This window comes from Balaenoptera musculus, chromosome 9 (genome assembly GCF_009873245.2).
Source record: "Balaenoptera musculus isolate JJ_BM4_2016_0621 chromosome 9, mBalMus1.pri.v3, whole genome shotgun sequence".
NCBI classification, from domain to species: domain Eukaryota; kingdom Metazoa; phylum Chordata; class Mammalia; order Artiodactyla; family Balaenopteridae; genus Balaenoptera; species Balaenoptera musculus.
The window spans coordinates 11,745,420-11,750,503 of NC_045793.1; the positions used below are offsets into that span (position 1 = coordinate 11,745,420).

General features: G+C 41.0%; 1 pseudogene; it reads right to left on the reverse strand.

Annotated features, from left to right (window-relative positions):
- Positions 1-201: 201 nt before the first annotated feature.
- Positions 202-1,156, reverse strand: LOC118901207 (annotated as a pseudogene).
- Between the last annotated feature and the right edge of the window lie 3,928 nt (positions 1,157-5,084).

Sequence of the window (5,084 nt, forward strand, 5' to 3'; positions counted from 1 at the left end):
CTAAACATGCTGCCAAGACATAAAAATATGCCCACGTCCCACACTCTAACCCAACCACTTAGCCTCCTACCCAGCATCACCAGTACACGTTTTGTCATCACCTTCCTGGTTGCCAGGGCAATGCAGTTAATGCTTCATATCTGAATTAAGTGGGAGAACACACAGGCAAAGCTCTTTTCTCTAAGTGATGCTCATGATTCATCAAGTTGCCAGTTTTGATGTTAATCCAGATAATTGCCCTAGTAGTTTCTGAAAGGCCCCCTTCACCTCCTTATTCCTCAGACTGTAAATCATGGGGTTCAGCACGGGCATCAAAATGGCACAGAAGAGAGAGATCAACTTCTCCTGAAGGACAGAGGGGCTGGAACTGGGCTGGATGTAAGTGAAAATTGGCCATGCCATAGCACAGTACAACTACTGCGAGGTGAGAGGCACAGGTGTGGAAGGCTTTCTTTCTCCCCTCTGTGGACTGGATCTTTAGGATGGTGGAGATGATCTGGATGTAGGACAAGAGAACCAAGCAGAAAGGTGTCATCAGCAGAACAATACTAGAAACCATGATTGCGATCTCATTGGAGGAGGTGTCCACACAGGCCAGCCTGACCACAGCTAGGAGTTCGCAGGATATGTGATCAATATACTTGTTCATACACATGGGCAACTGAAAGGTGATGGTGGTCTGCATGAGAGAGTTGACAGAGCCACTGACCCAGGATGTGATGGCCAACCTAGCACAGAGCCCTCCATGCATGATGACCAAGTATCTCAGGGGGTCACACACAGCCACATAGCGGTCATAGGCCATCACTGCCAGGAGAACAAACTCAATCCCACCCAGGCCCAGGGAGAAAAATAACTGGGCTGCACAGCTTACATATGGGAGTCCTTTATGTTCTGCAAGAAAATGCACCAGCATCTGAGGGACAATGCTTGTGGCATAAGAGGCATCAACAAGGGAGAGGTTGGTGAGAAAGAAATACATGGGAGTGTGGAGTCGGCTGTCCAGTCTGATCACAAGAACAATGAGGACATTGCCCAGCACTGTCACCACGTAAGTGATTGAGAACAGGACAGAGAGAGCGACCTGAGTGTCCCAGTCACTAGACAGGCTGAGGAGGATGAATTCTCTCATTCAAGTCTAGTTATCTGCTCCCATTAAAAAACAGAGGATTATTAATCTGCAGAGAGAGTCAGAAATAAAAGAAGCTGTTAAAGAACCATAAGAATAACTTCTTAAAAGAATGCATATCAAAAAAAAAAAAGAATGCATATCATAATGATCGGCCAACCGTGGCCAGATGTTCCAGATCATTTACGGGTCAAGAAGACAGGCTTGATTCTACTATGCATTATATCTACTCTACATAAGAGAGAGAGGCTAGCACCTTCCTAAGGACGTGATGTAATCTCAAGGAGTCAGTTAAAGCCTGGAGATACTGCGGTGCAATTTTTGGAAGCTCTATATCTTTCTAACTTCAGTTTCCAGGGAGGGGAGAACTGTTGATGATAATGGGAAGTAGAATGATAAGCAATGAATATAAACATGGCTCGAAGTTCAAGGACTACCCTATATGTATTTACTACACAAAATATGATAAAATGTATAAATAAATTATTTTTTAAAAGATTTGTAAGAGGCAGATATGTACTGCAAGTAAGGCTGGTGAATGATGGAAAAATCTGGAATTTGAGAACCTGAATATGAATCTTGTTTTTATGACTTATCGGATGTTTGATTGGGTTAGAAATTTAAACTTTTACATACAAAATTTGATAATGCTGTATAGCTTACAGATATATTTATGCTCAAATGTAGATAACTTATGGGTAAAGTGCTTTGTAAACTCTTACTCATCGCAGTATTTCAGTAGTATGCTACCAGGTGAAGCATGAGCTCTGCCCTGAGAGAGATAGAGTAACAAAGTGATTACTGTGATAGTGATTTCCTCATATCCCCTCCACAATTTCAGACATTTAAAAAAAGGAAGCAAAACCTTTAATAGATTTGAAGTCTAAGAAGTTAGCTTGGATGCTTTGAAACTCCAGAAAAATATAAGTCTATTTGAGATTTGGTGTCTCCAGTCTTTGGAAGGAGAGGGAGAAGAGGGTAATTTTATCTTGTTCTTTTGATTTTTCTGCCCTATTTTTTAACTCATTCTAACTCGCTTTTTTTATTTTCTGTAACTCTAGCCCTTATATATGATCTCAGTAAAACTGATAGTATGAAAATAATTTCTTAAGCTTTCTAGTATTAAAGGAGGAAAAGAAAACAAATCTTTTAACTTTTGCTGAGTATTTAGCAGATCTGCATAAGTAGACATTTCGTTTTTGAATAATTTGGCAAACATGGATGAAGTGCCATCTTCCCTAGATGCTGGGATTTCAAGTGTGAATATTACCCTTCCCTGTGCTCATAATGCTCAAGTGGAAGAAAAAGACACACATTATGTTATCACATTATTTGTTTCCCTTTGCACCTGCAGGACATGCCGCCCATGTCTCCCTGTGCTCCTCCGACTCACCCGGCACACCTCTCTACTACAGCCCTCAGTGCAAATGAAGGTCAGCATCACATCTGAGAGAAAGTGTGACCTTTAGAGCCTAACAGTCCCTGCTTTGAATCTACAGTTGACCCTTGAAGAATGCGGAGGTTAGGGGCCTTGGTGCAGTTGAATATCCGAGTATGACTTACAGACAGCCCTCCGCATCCCCATTTCCTCCTCATCTGCAGATTCAACCGACCTCTGATGGTGCAGTACTGTACCATTTACTGTACTGTAGTATTTACTGTTGAAACAATCTGCATGAAAGGAGACCCACGCGATCAAACTCGTGTTATTCAAGGGTCAACTGTATTCTTTTCCGCTCCCTGAGGCCTAGAGCAAGCTACTTCACCTCTTTTTTTTTTTCTTTTTTTATTTATTTATTTTTGGCTGTGTTGGGTCTTCACTGCTGTGCGTGGGCTTTCTCCAGATGCAGCAAGCAGCGACTACTCTTCGCTGCGGTGTGCAGGCTTCTCACGGTGGTGGCTTCTCTTATGGCGCAGCATGGGTTCTAGACGCGCGGGCTTCAGTAGTTGTGGCGCATGGGCTCAGTTGCTCCGCAGCATGCGGAATCTTCCCGGACCAGGGCTCGAACCCGTGTCCCTGCAATAGCAGGAGGATTCTTAACCACTGCACCACCAGGGAAATCCTATGTTGCCTATCTTAACTTCAAAGTTTCTAATCTGTAAAATGTGGGTATATTGGCCAACTGAATGGGTAGTTGGTGAACCCAGTGTGTTGAAGATCTAAAGTCCCTAAGGCGGGTGTCCATCATTCAATGATGATAACGATTAACCTTTCATCTCAAGCTCTTGATCATATTCGGGATCTTATTCCTTCTTTTATTCGCTCTTCTACCATCCTTGGTTTCTCTTACTCCTGATTAATTCCTTTTCTCTTATTATAAAAAATAAACAAAGCCAATTTAGGGGGGCAAAATCTTTTTTATACAATTACCATTCTAACTCTCTCTTCCTTTCACATCCAAAATTCTCAAATGACTGGTGTCCACTTGCTTGGTTTATTTCCTCATAACATTCATCCTTTAAGCCATGGAAATATGTTTTCCATTTTCATTAATCTATGGAAATTGCACTCTTGAAGGTCACTCATGGCTTTCTAATCATCAGATTCAGAAACTTTAATTCTATTTTATTTCTTTACTTATTGTTTGAACCATTCGACTATTTGTTCCTTCAAACTCTCAACTCTCTGATCCTCTTCTGTCCTGATTTTCTTCCAAACTAAGCTTCTTCATTTGTATTCTTGGATAATTATCTTAAATTCTCCTGCTCCATTACTGTGAAGATTTTCTAAGGTTTTGTGCTCAGAACCTGTACTCTTCTTTCTACAGCTTTTCCTTGGAGGACTTATTTCTAACCATAATAATTTTTATCAAGGCTGTATGGTTTCCTTTCAATTCTACAATTATTTCCTAGACTTCTTGCTAAGAGTCCAGATGATTTTTTTCAACAGCATAATGAATGTTTCCCAAATATCTCACTATCAACTCAACTCTTCTCTCCACAAACTGTATTCCCTCCAGACTCTTTTATTTCTAGCAATAGACCAAAATTCTCCCACTCTCCAAAGGCATCATGTTTAATTATTCCTTCTTTCTTAACACTCCATGGAATAAATCGTCTTCTTTCATTGTTTTATTATATATCTCCCACCTCTCCTTTAGACCTCACTCATACTGCTAATGTACTAACACGTCTCATCACCTTGCAGCTGATGAGGTGCAACAAATTCCTTCTGAATCTCACTGATTCAGCCTGTGCCTACCCCAAAGCAGCCTATACTCTTCCACCAGATTGATCATTCTAAATGCAAATTTAATCATAGCCCTTAAATATGCCAACAAATCTTGTGATATTTAATTGCTTACAGAATTACATACATCCTGGACTTCCCTGGTGGCGCAGTGGTTAAGAATCCGCCTGCCAAAGCAGGGGACATGGGTTCGAGCCCTGGTCTGGAAGATCCCATATGCTGTGGAGCAACTAAGCCCGTGTACCACAACTACTGAAGCCCGCACGGCACAACTACTGAAGCCCTCGTACCTAGAGCCCGTGCTCCACGACAAGAGAAGCCACCGCAATGAGAAGCCCGTGCACCACACCGAAGAGTAGCCCCCATTCACCACAACTAGAGAAAGCCCACGCGCAACAACGAAGACACAATGCAGCCAAAAATAAATTAATTTAAAAAAAAAACAAAAAAACTGAGACCCTTGCAAATGACGGAGGGATGAGGAATGACACAGAAATTATAGGAAAAATCAGGCATGAGGTTTGGAGAGCAAAGACCAACTCATCACAGTTAAAATATAACCTTTGCTGAACCTAGTTAAAAGTACCTCCATGTGCCTTCTCCCATTATTCCAGTTATTAATACAACAAATAGAACCAAAATGCCTTCTACGACAAAGAAATGAAAACAGAAAATTAGTTTTCAGATTCCTAATACAACATATTTTATATAACTTAATACAACTAATTAGTTCAATTTAGTCAGTTATGATTTTTTTTGTTTAAA